This window comes from Lithobates pipiens, unplaced genomic scaffold, assembly GCF_037356315.1.
Source record: "Lithobates pipiens isolate NorthernLeopardFrog02 unplaced genomic scaffold, aLitPip1_a1.2 Scaffold_13, whole genome shotgun sequence".
NCBI lineage: Eukaryota > Metazoa > Chordata > Amphibia > Anura > Ranidae > Lithobates > Lithobates pipiens.
The window spans coordinates 175729016-175738833 of NW_027507718.1; the positions used below are offsets into that span (position 1 = coordinate 175729016).

Sequence of the window (9818 nt, forward strand, 5' to 3'; positions counted from 1 at the left end):
AGAGGAAAAATACAGCAGGTCGCCAAAGCCAACAACATAATGGAAAAAAGCCTATGGCACCTGGTATTCCCAGGCGGTCTCCCAACCAGGTACTAACCAGGCCCGACCCTGCTTAGCATCCGAGATCAGACGAGATTGAGCGCATTCAGGGTGATGTGGCTGTAGGCGATCTTGCACCCTACTTACAACTCTCTTGACAAAAGCCAAGGTGGTCACCTCGGGCAATCGAGAGGAAAAATACAGCAGGTCGCCAAAGTCAACAACATAATGGAAAAAAGCCTACGGCACCTGGTATTCCCAGTCGGGCTCCCATCCAGGTACTAACCAGGCCCGACCCTGCTTAGCATCCGAGATCAGACGACATCGAGCGCAATCAGGGTGATGTGGCCGTAGGCGATCTTGCACCCTACTTACAACTCTCTTGACAAAAGCCAATGTGGTCACCTCGGGCAATCGAGATGAAAAATACAGCAGGTCGCCAAAGCCAACAACATAATGGAAAAAAGCCTATGGCACCTTGTATTCCCAGGCGGTCACCCATCCAGGTACTAAGCAGGCCCGACCCTGTTTAGCATCCGAGATCAGACGAGATCGAGCGCATTCAGGGTGATGTGGCCGTAGGCAATCTTGCACCCTAGTTACAACTCTCTTGACAAAAGCCAATGTGGTCACCTCGGGCAATTGAGATGAAAATAACAGCAGGTCGCCAAAGCCAACAACATAATGGAAAAAAGCCTACGGCACCTGGTATTCCCAGGCGGTCTCCCATCCAGGTACTAACCAGGCCCGACCCTGCTTAGTATCCGAGATCAGATGAAATCGAGCGCATTCAGGGTAATGTGGCCGTAGGCAATCTTGCACCCTACTTACAAATCTCTTGACAAAAGCCAAGGTGGTCACCTCAGGTAATCGAGAGGAAAAATACAGCAGGTCACCAAAGCCAACAACATAATGGAAAAAAGCCTACGGAACCTGGTATTCCCAGGCGGTCTCCCATCCAGGTACTAACCAGGCCCGACCCTGCTTAGCTTCCGAGATCAGACGAGATCGTGCGCATTCAGGGTGATGTGGCCGTAGGCGATCTTGCACCCTACTTACAACTCTCTTGACAAAAGCCAAGGTGGTCACCTCGGGCAATCGAGAGGAAAAATACAGCAGGTCGCCAAAGCCAACAACATAATGGAAAAAAGCCTACGGCACCTGGTATTCCCAGGCGGTCTCCCATCCAGGTACTAACTAGGCCCGACCCTGCTTAGCATCCGAGATCAGATGAGATCGAGCGCATTCAGGGTGATGGAGCTGTAGGCGATCTTGCACCCTACTTACAACTCTCTTGACAAAAGCCAAGGTGGTCACCTTGGGCAATCGAGAGGAAAAATACAGCAGGTCGCCAAAGCCAACAACATAATGGAAAAAAGCCTACGGCACCTGGGATTCCCAGGCGGTCTCCCATCCAGGTACTAACCAGGCCCGACCCTGCTTAGCATCCGAGATCAGACGACATCGAGCGCATTCACGGTGATGTGGCCATAGGCGATCTTGCACCCTACTTACAACTCTCTTGACAAAAGCCAAGGTGGTCACCTCGGGCAATCGAGAGGAAAAATAGAGCAGGTCGCCAAAGCCAACAACATAATGGAAAAAAGACTACGGCACCTGGTATTCCCAGGCGGTCTCCCATCCAGGTACCAACCAGGCCTGACCCTGCTTAGCATCCGAGATCAGACGAGATCGATCGCATTCAGTTTGATGCGGCCGTAGGTGATCTTGCACCCTACTTACAACTCTCTTGACAAAAGCCAAGGTGGTCACCTCGGGCAATCGAGAGGAAAAATACAGCAGGTCGCCAAAGCCAACAACATAATGGAAAAAAGCCTACGGCACCTGGTATTCCCAGGCGGTCTCCCATCCAGGTACTAACCAGGCCCAACCCTGCTTAGCATCCGAGATCAGACGAGATCGAGCGCATTCAGGGTGATGTGGACGTAGGCGATCTTGCACCCTACTTACAACTCTCTTGACAAAAGCCAAGGTGGTCACCTCGGGCAATCGAGAGGAAAAATACAGCAGGTCGCCAAAGTCAACAACATAATGGAAAAAAGCCTATGGCACCTGGTATTCCCAGTCGGGCTCCCATCCAGGTACTAACCAGGCCCGACCCTGCTTAGCATCCGAGATCAGACAAGATCGAGCGCAATCAGGGTGATGTGGCCGTAGGCGATCTTGCACACTACTTACAACTCTCTTGACAAAAGCCAATGTGGTCACCTCGGGCAATCGAGATGAAAAATACAGCAGGTCGCCAAAGCCAACAACATAATGGAAAAAAGCCTACGGCACCTGGTATTCCCAGGCGGTCTCCCATCCAGGTACTAACCAGGCGCGACCCTGCTTAGCATCCGAGATCAGACGAGATCGAGCGCATTCAGGGTGAAGTGACCGTAGGCGATCTTGCACCCTACTTACAACTCTCTTGACAAAAGCCAAGGTGGTCACCTCTTGCAAACGAGAGGAAAAATACAACAGGTCGCCAAAGCCAACAACATAATGGAAAAAAGCCTACGGCACCTGGTATCCCCAGGCGGTCTCCCATCCAGGTACTAACCAGGCTTACCCTACTTAGCATCCGAGATCAGATGAGATCGAGCGCATTCAGGGTGATGTGGCCGTAGGCAATCTTGAACCCTACTTACAACTCTCTTGACGAAAGCCAAGGTGGTCACCTCAGGCAATCGAGAGGAAAAATACAGCAGGTCGCCAAAGCCAACAACATAATGGAAAAAAGCCTATGGCACCTGGTATTCCCAGGCGGTCTCCCAACCAGGTACTAACCAGGCCCGACCCTGCTTAGCATCCGAGATCAGACGAGATTGAGCGCATTCAGGGTGATGTGGCTGTAGGCGATCTTGCACCCTACTTACAACTCTCTTGACAAAAGCCAAGGTGGTCACCTCGGGCAATCGAGAGGAAAAATACAGCAGGTCGCCAAAGCCAACAACATAATGGAAAAAAGCCTACGGCACCTGGTATTCCCAGGCGGTCTCCCATCCAGGTACTAACCAGGCCCGACTCTGCTTAGCATCCAAGATCAGACAAGATCGAGCGCATTCAGGGTGATGTGGCCGTAGGCAACCTTGCACCCTACTTACAACTCTCTTGACAAACGCCAAGGTGGTCACCTCGGGCAATCGAGAGGAAAAATACAGCAGGTCGCCAAAGCCAACAACATAATGGAAAAAAGCCTACGGCACCTGGTATTCCCAGGTGGTTTCCCATCCAGGTACTAACCAGGCCCGACCCTGCTTAGCATCTGAGATCAGACGAGATCGAGCGCATTCAGGGTGATGTGGCTGTAGGCAATCTTGCATCCTACTTACAACTCTCTTGACAAAAGCCAAGGTGGTCACCTCGGGCAATCGAGAGGAAAAATACAGCAGGTCGCCAAAGCCAACAACATAATGGAAAAAAACCTACAGCACCTGGTATTCCTGGTGGTCTCCCATTCAGGTACTAACCAGGCCCGACACTGCTTAGCATCCGAGATCAGACGAGATCGAGCGCATTCAGGGTGATGTGGCCGTAGACGATCTTGCACCCTACTTACAACTCTCTTGACAAAAGCCAAGGTGGTCACCTCGGGAAATCGATAGGAAAAATACAGCAGGTCGCCAAAGCCAACAACATAATGGAAAAAAGCCTACGGCACCTGGTATTCCCAAGCGGTCTCCCATCCAGGTACTAACCAGGCCCGTCCCTGCTTAGCATCCGAGATCAGACGAGATTGAGCGCATTCAGGGTGATGTGGCTGTAGGCGATCTTGCACCCTACTTACAACTCTCTTGACAAAAGCCAAGGTGGTCACCTCGGGCAATCGAGAGGAAAAATACAGCAGGTCGCCAAAGCCAACAACATAATGGAAAAAAGCCTACGGCACCTGGTATTCCCAGGCGGTCTCCCATCCAGGTACTAACCAGGCACGACACTGCTTAGCATCCGAGATCAGACGAGATCGAGCGTATTCAGGCTGATGTGGCCGTAGGCGATTTTGCACCCTACTTACAACTCTCTTGACAAAAGCCAAGGTGGTCACCTCGGGCAATCGAGAGGAAAAATGCAACAGGTCGCCAAAGCCAACAACATAATGGAAAAAAGCCTACGGCACCTGGTATTCCCAGGCAGTCTCCCATCCAGGTACTAACCAGGCCCGACCCTGCTTAGCATCCGAGATCAGATGATATCGAGCGCATTCAGGGTGATGTGGCCGTAGGCAATCTTGAACCCTACTTACAACTCTCTTGACAAAAGCCAAGGTGGTCACCTCGAGCAATCGAGAGGAAAAATACAGCAGGTCGCCAAAGCCAACAACATAATGGAAAAAAGCCTACAGCACCTGGTATTCCCAGGCGGTCTCCCATCCAGGTACTAACCAGGCCTGAATCTGCTTAGCATCCAAGATCAGACGAGATCGAGCGCACTCAGGGTGATGTGGCCGTAGGCAATCTTGCACCCTACTTACAACTCTCTTGACAAAAGCCAAGATGGTCACCTCGGGCAATCGAGAGGAAAAATACAGCAGGTCGCCAAAGCCAACAACATAATGGAAAAAAGCCTACGGCACCTGGTATTCCCAGGCGGTCTCCCATCCAGGTACTAACCAGGCCCGACCCTGCTTAGCAGCCGAGATCAGACGAGATCAAGCGCATTCAGGGTGATGTTGCCGTAGGCGATCTTGCACCCTACTTACAACTCTCTTGACAAAAGCCAAGGTGGTCACCTCGGGCAATCGAGAGGAAAAATACAGCAGGTCGCCAAAGCCAACAACATAATGGAAAAAAGCCTACGGCACCTGGTATTCCCAGGCGGTCTCCCATCCAGGTACTAACCAGGCCCGACCCTGCTTAGCATCCGAGATCAAACGAGATCGAGCGCATTCAGGGTGATGTGGCCGTAGGCGACCTTGATCCCTGCTTACAACTCTCTTGACAAAAGCCAAGGTGGTCACCTCGGGCAATCGAAAAGAAAAATACAGCAGGTCGCCAAAGCCAACAACATAATGGAAAAAAGCCTACGGCACCTGGTATTAACAGGCGGTCTCCCATCCAGGTACTAACCAGGCCCGACCCTGCTTAGCATCCGAGATCAGATGAGATCGAGCGCATTCAGGGTGATGTGGCCGTAGGCGACCTTGCACCCTACTTACAACTCTCTTGACAAAAGCCAAGGTGGTCACCTCGGGCAATCGAAAAGAAAAATACAGCAGGTCGCCAAAGCCAACAACATAATGGAAAAAAGCCTACGGCACCTGGTATTCCAAGGCGGTCTCCCATCCGGGTACTAACCAGGCCCGACCCTGCTTAGCATCCGAGATCAGACGAGATCGAGCGCATTCAGGGTGATGTGGCCGTAGGCGGTTTTGCACCCTACTTACAACTCTCTTGACAAAAGCCAAGGTGGTCACCTCGAGCAATCGAGAGGAAAAATACAGCAGGTCGCCAAAGCCAACAACATAATGGAAAAAAGCCTACAGCACCTGGTATTCCCAGGCGGTCTCCCATCCAGGTACTAACCAGGCCTGAATCTGCTTAGCATCCAAGATCAGACGAGATCGAGCGCACTCAGGGTGATGTGGCCGTAGGCAATCTTGCACCCTACTTACAACTCCCTTGACAAAAGCCAAGATGGTCACCTCGGGCAATCGAGAGGAAAAATATAGCAGGTCGCCAAAGCCACCAACATAATGGAAAAAAGCCTACGGCACCTGGTATTCCCAGGCGGTCTCCCATCCAGGTACTAACCAGGCCCGAACCTGCTTAGCATGCGAGATCAAACGAGATCGAGCGCACTCAGGGTGATGTGGCCGTAGGCGATCTGGCAACCTACTTACAACTCTCTTGACAAAAGCCAAGGTGGTCACCTCGGGCAATCGAGTGGAAAAATACGGCAGGTCGCCAAAGCCAACAACATAATGGAAAAAAGCCTGCGGCACCTGGTATTCCCAGGCGGTCTCCCATCCAGGTACTAACCAGGCCCAACCCTGCTTAGCATCCGAGATCAGACGAGATCGAGCGCATTCAGGGTGATTTGGCCGTAGGTGATCTTGCATCCTACTTACAACTCTCTTGACAAAAGCCAAGGTGGTCACCTCGGGCAATCGAGAGGAAAAATACAGCAGGTCGCCAAAGCCAACAACATAATGGAAAAAAGCCTACGGCACCTGGTATTCCCAGGCAGTCTCCCATCCAGGTACTAACCAGGCCCGACCCTGCTTAGCATCCGAGATCAGACGAGATCAAGCGCATTCAGGGTGATGTGGCCGTAAGCGATCTTGCAACCTACTTACAACTCTCTTGACAAAAGCCAAGGTGGTCACCTTGGGCAATCGAGAGGAAAAATACAGCAGGTCGCCAAAGCCAACAACATAATGGAAAAAAGCCTATGGCACCTGGTATTCCCAGGCGGTCTGCCATCCAGGTACTAACCAGGCCCGACCCTGCTTAGCATCCGAGATCAGACAAGATCGAGCGCATTCAGGGTGATGTAGTCGTAGGCGACCTTGACCCCTACTTACAACTCTCTTGACAAAAGCCAAGGTGGTCACCTCGGGCAATCGAAAAGAAAAATACAGCAGGTCGCCAAAGCCAACAACATAATGGAAAAAAGCCTACGGCACCTGGTATTAACAGGCGGTCTCCCATCCAGGTACTAACCAGGCCCGACCCTGCTTAGCATCCGCGATCAGATGAGATCGAGCGCATTCAGGGTGATGTGGCCATAGGCGACCTTGCACCCTACTTACAACTCTCTTGACAAAAGCCAAGGTGGTCACCTCGGGCAATCGAAAAGAAAAATACAGCAGGTCGCCAAAGCCAACAACATAATGGAAAAAAGCCTACAGCACCTGGTATTCCAAGGCGGTCTCCCATCCGGGTACTAACCAGGCCCGACCCTGCTTAGCATCCGAGATCAGACCAGATCGAGCGCATTCAGGGTGATGTGGCCGTAGGCGATCTTGCACCCTACTTACAACTCTCTTGACAAAAGCCAAGGTGGTCACCTCGAGCAATCGAGAGGAAAAATACAGCAGGTCGCCAAAGCCAACAACATAATGGAAAAAAGCCTACAGCACCTGGTATTCCCAGGCGGTCTCCCATCCAGGTACTAACCAGGCCTGACACTGCTTAGCATCCGAGATCAGACGAGATCAAGCGCATTCAGGGTGATGTGGCCGTAGGCGATCTTGCACCTTAATAACAACTCTCTTGACAAAAGCCAAGGTGGTCACCTCGGGCAATCGAGAGGAAAAATACAGCAGGTCGCCAAAGCCAACAACATAATGGAAAAAAGCCTACGGCACCTGGTATTCCCAGGCGGTCTCCCATCCAGGTACTAACCAGGCCCGACCCTGCTTAGCATCCGAGATCAGACGAGATCGAGCGCATTAAGGGTGATGTGGCCGTAGGCGATCTTGCCCCCTACTTACATCTTTCTTGACAAAAGCCAAGGTGGTCACCTCGGGCAATCGAGAGGAAAAATACAGCAGGTCGCCAAAGCCAACAACATAATGGAAAAAAGCCTACGGCACCTGGTATTCCCAGGTGGTCTCCCATCCAGGTATTAACCAGGCCCGACCCTGCTTCGCATCCGAGATCAGACGAGATCGAGCGCATTCAGGGTGATGTGGCCGTAGGCGATCTTGCACCCTACTTACAACTCTCTTGACAAAAGCCAAGGTGGTCACCTCGGGCAATCGAGAGGAAAAATACAGCAGGTCGCCAAAGCCAACAACATAATGGAAAAAAGCCTACGGCACCTGGTATTCCCAGGCGGTCTCCCATCCAGGTATTAACCAGGCCCGACCCTGCTTAGCATCCGAGATCAGACGAGATCGAGCGCATAAGGGGTGATGTGGCTGTAGGCGATCTTGCACCCTACTTACAACTCTCTTGACAAAAGCCAAGGTGGTCACCTCGGGCAATCGAGAGGAAAAATACAGCAGGTCGCCAAAGCCAACAACATAATGGAAAAAAGCCTACGGCACCTGCTATTTCCAGGCGGTCTCCCATCCAGGTACTAACCAGGCCCGACCCTGCTTAGCATCCGAGATCAGACGAGATCGAGCGCATTTAGGGTGATGTGGCCGTAGGCGATCTTGCACCCTACTTACAACTCTCTTGACAAAAGCCAAGGTGGTCACCTCGGGCAAGCGAGAGGAAAAATACAGCAGGTCGCCAAAGCCAACAACATAATGGCCAAAAGCCTACGGCACCTGGTATTCCCAGGCGGTCTCCCATGCAGGTACTAACCAGGCCCGACCCTGCTTAGCATCCGACATCAGACGAGATCGAGCGCATTCAGGGTGATGTGGCCGTAGGCGATCTTGCACCCTACTTACAACTCTCTTGACAAAAGCCAAGGTGGTCACCTCGGGCAATCGAGAGGAAAAATACAGCAGGTCGCCAAAGCCAACAACATAATGGAAAAAAGCCTACGGCACATGGTATTCCCAGGCGGTCTCCCATCCATGTACTAACCATGCCCTACCCTGCTTAGCATCCGAGATCAGATGATATCGAGCGCATTCAGGGTGATGTGGCCGTAGGCGATCTTGCCCCCTACTTACAACTCTCTTGACAAAAGCCAAGATGGTCACCTTGGGCAATCGAGAGGAAAAATACAGCAGGTCGCCAAAGCCAACAACATAATGGAAAAAAGCCTACGGCACCTGGTATTCCCAGGCGGTCTCCCATCCAGGTACTAACCAGGCCCGACCCTGCTTAGCATCCGAGATCAGACGAGATCGAGCGCATTCAGGGTGATGTGGCCGTAGGCGATCTTGCTCCCTACTTACAACTCTCTTGACAAAAGCCAAGGTGGTCACCTCGGGCAATCGAGAGGAAAAATACAGCAGGTCGCCAAAGCCAACAACATAATGGAAAAAAGCCTACGGCACCTGGTATTCCCAGGCGGTCTCCCATCCAGGTACTAACCAGGCCAGACCCTGCTTAGCATCCGAGATCAGACGAGATCGAGCGCATTCAGGGTGATGTGGCCGTAGGCGATCCTGCACCCTACTTACAACTCTCTTGACAAAAGCCAAGGTGGTCACCTCGGGCAATGGAGAGGAAAAATACAGCAGGTCGCCAAAGCCAACAACATAATGGAAAAAAGCCTACGGCACCTGGTATTCCCAGGCCGTCTCCCATCCAGGTACTAACCAGGCCCGACCCTGTTTAGCATCCCAGATCAGACGAGATCGAGTGCATTCAGGGTGATGTGGCCGTAGGCGATCTTGCGCTCTACTTACAACTCTCTTGACAAAAGCCAAGGTGGTCACCTCGGGCAATCGAGAGGAAAAATACAGCAGGTCGCCAAAGCCAACAACATAATGGAAAAAAGCCTACGGCACCTGGTAATCCCAGGCGGTCTCCCTTCCAGGTACTAACCAGGCCCGACCCTGCTTAGCATCCGAGATCAGACGAGATCGAGCGCATTCAGGGTGATTTGGCCGTAGGCAATCTTGCACCCTACTTACAACTCTCTTGACAAAAGCCAAGGTGGTCACCTCAGGCAATCGAGAGGAAAAATACAGCAGGTCGCCAAAGCCAACAACATAATGGAAAAAAGCCTACGGCACCTGGTATTCCCAGGCGGTCTCCCATGCAGGTACTAACCAGGCCCGACCCTGCTTATCATCCGACGAGATCGAGCGCATTCAGGGTGATGTGGCCGTAGGCGATCTTGCACCCTACTTACAACTCTCTTGACAAAAGCCAAGGTGGTCACCTCGGGCAATGGAAAGGAAAAATACAGCAGGTCGC

At 52.1% G+C, this 9818-nt stretch overlaps 19 non-coding genes and 24 pseudogenes across 19 annotated transcripts; all 43 read right to left on the bottom strand.

Annotated features, from left to right (window-relative positions):
* Window positions 1-48: 48 nt before the first annotated feature.
* Window positions 49-167, bottom strand: LOC143978636 (5S ribosomal RNA; annotated as a pseudogene).
* A 109-nt stretch (window positions 168-276) lies between these two features.
* Window positions 277-395, bottom strand: LOC143978499 (5S ribosomal RNA; annotated as a pseudogene).
* A 109-nt stretch (window positions 396-504) lies between these two features.
* LOC143978333 (5S ribosomal RNA) lies at window positions 505-623 on the bottom strand (annotated as a pseudogene).
* A 109-nt stretch (window positions 624-732) lies between these two features.
* On the bottom strand, window positions 733-851 carry LOC143977389 (5S ribosomal RNA). Its single transcript, XR_013273670.1, has one exon. It is a non-coding gene; the product is annotated as a 5S ribosomal RNA (ribosomal RNA).
* A 109-nt stretch (window positions 852-960) lies between these two features.
* On the bottom strand, window positions 961-1079 carry LOC143976274 (5S ribosomal RNA). Its single transcript, XR_013272590.1, has one exon. It is a non-coding gene; the product is annotated as a 5S ribosomal RNA (ribosomal RNA).
* A 109-nt stretch (window positions 1080-1188) lies between these two features.
* Window positions 1189-1307, bottom strand: LOC143978175 (5S ribosomal RNA; annotated as a pseudogene).
* A 109-nt stretch (window positions 1308-1416) lies between these two features.
* LOC143978467 (5S ribosomal RNA) lies at window positions 1417-1535 on the bottom strand (annotated as a pseudogene).
* A 109-nt stretch (window positions 1536-1644) lies between these two features.
* LOC143979676 (5S ribosomal RNA) lies at window positions 1645-1763 on the bottom strand (annotated as a pseudogene).
* A 109-nt stretch (window positions 1764-1872) lies between these two features.
* LOC143980130 (5S ribosomal RNA) lies at window positions 1873-1991 on the bottom strand. Its single transcript, XR_013274273.1, has one exon. It is a non-coding gene; the product is annotated as a 5S ribosomal RNA (ribosomal RNA).
* A 109-nt stretch (window positions 1992-2100) lies between these two features.
* LOC143978564 (5S ribosomal RNA) lies at window positions 2101-2219 on the bottom strand (annotated as a pseudogene).
* Window positions 2220-2328: 109 nt separating this feature from the next.
* LOC143976844 (5S ribosomal RNA) lies at window positions 2329-2447 on the bottom strand. The gene has a single exon (XR_013273137.1). It is a non-coding gene; the product is annotated as a 5S ribosomal RNA (ribosomal RNA).
* A 109-nt stretch (window positions 2448-2556) lies between these two features.
* LOC143978524 (5S ribosomal RNA) lies at window positions 2557-2674 on the bottom strand (annotated as a pseudogene).
* A 109-nt stretch (window positions 2675-2783) lies between these two features.
* On the bottom strand, window positions 2784-2902 carry LOC143978638 (5S ribosomal RNA; annotated as a pseudogene).
* Window positions 2903-3011: 109 nt separating this feature from the next.
* On the bottom strand, window positions 3012-3130 carry LOC143977973 (5S ribosomal RNA; annotated as a pseudogene).
* A 109-nt stretch (window positions 3131-3239) lies between these two features.
* On the bottom strand, window positions 3240-3358 carry LOC143977804 (5S ribosomal RNA; annotated as a pseudogene).
* Window positions 3359-3467: 109 nt separating this feature from the next.
* LOC143979160 (5S ribosomal RNA) lies at window positions 3468-3585 on the bottom strand (annotated as a pseudogene).
* A 109-nt stretch (window positions 3586-3694) lies between these two features.
* LOC143978163 (5S ribosomal RNA) lies at window positions 3695-3813 on the bottom strand (annotated as a pseudogene).
* A 109-nt stretch (window positions 3814-3922) lies between these two features.
* LOC143978055 (5S ribosomal RNA) lies at window positions 3923-4041 on the bottom strand (annotated as a pseudogene).
* A 109-nt stretch (window positions 4042-4150) lies between these two features.
* On the bottom strand, window positions 4151-4269 carry LOC143977303 (5S ribosomal RNA). Its single transcript, XR_013273588.1, has one exon. It is a non-coding gene; the product is annotated as a 5S ribosomal RNA (ribosomal RNA).
* A 109-nt stretch (window positions 4270-4378) lies between these two features.
* Window positions 4379-4497, bottom strand: LOC143979154 (5S ribosomal RNA; annotated as a pseudogene).
* Window positions 4498-4606: 109 nt separating this feature from the next.
* Window positions 4607-4725, bottom strand: LOC143976911 (5S ribosomal RNA). The gene has a single exon (XR_013273203.1). It is a non-coding gene; the product is annotated as a 5S ribosomal RNA (ribosomal RNA).
* Window positions 4726-4834: 109 nt separating this feature from the next.
* On the bottom strand, window positions 4835-4953 carry LOC143977976 (5S ribosomal RNA). The gene has a single exon (XR_013273886.1). It is a non-coding gene; the product is annotated as a 5S ribosomal RNA (ribosomal RNA).
* A 109-nt stretch (window positions 4954-5062) lies between these two features.
* LOC143977167 (5S ribosomal RNA) lies at window positions 5063-5181 on the bottom strand. The gene has a single exon (XR_013273452.1). It is a non-coding gene; the product is annotated as a 5S ribosomal RNA (ribosomal RNA).
* Window positions 5182-5290: 109 nt separating this feature from the next.
* Window positions 5291-5409, bottom strand: LOC143976380 (5S ribosomal RNA). The gene has a single exon (XR_013272689.1). It is a non-coding gene; the product is annotated as a 5S ribosomal RNA (ribosomal RNA).
* A 109-nt stretch (window positions 5410-5518) lies between these two features.
* Window positions 5519-5637, bottom strand: LOC143979155 (5S ribosomal RNA; annotated as a pseudogene).
* A 109-nt stretch (window positions 5638-5746) lies between these two features.
* On the bottom strand, window positions 5747-5865 carry LOC143977803 (5S ribosomal RNA; annotated as a pseudogene).
* Window positions 5866-5974: 109 nt separating this feature from the next.
* LOC143976779 (5S ribosomal RNA) lies at window positions 5975-6093 on the bottom strand. The gene has a single exon (XR_013273073.1). It is a non-coding gene; the product is annotated as a 5S ribosomal RNA (ribosomal RNA).
* Window positions 6094-6202: 109 nt separating this feature from the next.
* Window positions 6203-6321, bottom strand: LOC143977096 (5S ribosomal RNA). The gene has a single exon (XR_013273381.1). It is a non-coding gene; the product is annotated as a 5S ribosomal RNA (ribosomal RNA).
* Window positions 6322-6430: 109 nt separating this feature from the next.
* On the bottom strand, window positions 6431-6549 carry LOC143978906 (5S ribosomal RNA; annotated as a pseudogene).
* Window positions 6550-6658: 109 nt separating this feature from the next.
* LOC143978568 (5S ribosomal RNA) lies at window positions 6659-6777 on the bottom strand (annotated as a pseudogene).
* A 109-nt stretch (window positions 6778-6886) lies between these two features.
* LOC143977552 (5S ribosomal RNA) lies at window positions 6887-7005 on the bottom strand. The gene has a single exon (XR_013273827.1). It is a non-coding gene; the product is annotated as a 5S ribosomal RNA (ribosomal RNA).
* A 109-nt stretch (window positions 7006-7114) lies between these two features.
* Window positions 7115-7233, bottom strand: LOC143978129 (5S ribosomal RNA; annotated as a pseudogene).
* Window positions 7234-7342: 109 nt separating this feature from the next.
* LOC143979322 (5S ribosomal RNA) lies at window positions 7343-7461 on the bottom strand. Its single transcript, XR_013274030.1, has one exon. It is a non-coding gene; the product is annotated as a 5S ribosomal RNA (ribosomal RNA).
* A 109-nt stretch (window positions 7462-7570) lies between these two features.
* Window positions 7571-7689, bottom strand: LOC143976734 (5S ribosomal RNA). The gene has a single exon (XR_013273030.1). It is a non-coding gene; the product is annotated as a 5S ribosomal RNA (ribosomal RNA).
* A 109-nt stretch (window positions 7690-7798) lies between these two features.
* LOC143978593 (5S ribosomal RNA) lies at window positions 7799-7917 on the bottom strand (annotated as a pseudogene).
* A 109-nt stretch (window positions 7918-8026) lies between these two features.
* Window positions 8027-8145, bottom strand: LOC143977947 (5S ribosomal RNA; annotated as a pseudogene).
* Window positions 8146-8254: 109 nt separating this feature from the next.
* On the bottom strand, window positions 8255-8373 carry LOC143977259 (5S ribosomal RNA). Its single transcript, XR_013273543.1, has one exon. It is a non-coding gene; the product is annotated as a 5S ribosomal RNA (ribosomal RNA).
* Window positions 8374-8482: 109 nt separating this feature from the next.
* On the bottom strand, window positions 8483-8601 carry LOC143977484 (5S ribosomal RNA). The gene has a single exon (XR_013273760.1). It is a non-coding gene; the product is annotated as a 5S ribosomal RNA (ribosomal RNA).
* Window positions 8602-8710: 109 nt separating this feature from the next.
* LOC143977482 (5S ribosomal RNA) lies at window positions 8711-8829 on the bottom strand. Its single transcript, XR_013273758.1, has one exon. It is a non-coding gene; the product is annotated as a 5S ribosomal RNA (ribosomal RNA).
* Window positions 8830-8938: 109 nt separating this feature from the next.
* On the bottom strand, window positions 8939-9057 carry LOC143976682 (5S ribosomal RNA). Its single transcript, XR_013272979.1, has one exon. It is a non-coding gene; the product is annotated as a 5S ribosomal RNA (ribosomal RNA).
* A 109-nt stretch (window positions 9058-9166) lies between these two features.
* On the bottom strand, window positions 9167-9285 carry LOC143978262 (5S ribosomal RNA; annotated as a pseudogene).
* A 109-nt stretch (window positions 9286-9394) lies between these two features.
* LOC143977390 (5S ribosomal RNA) lies at window positions 9395-9513 on the bottom strand. The gene has a single exon (XR_013273671.1). It is a non-coding gene; the product is annotated as a 5S ribosomal RNA (ribosomal RNA).
* Window positions 9514-9622: 109 nt separating this feature from the next.
* Window positions 9623-9734, bottom strand: LOC143979534 (5S ribosomal RNA; annotated as a pseudogene).
* Between the last annotated feature and the right edge of the window lie 84 nt (window positions 9735-9818).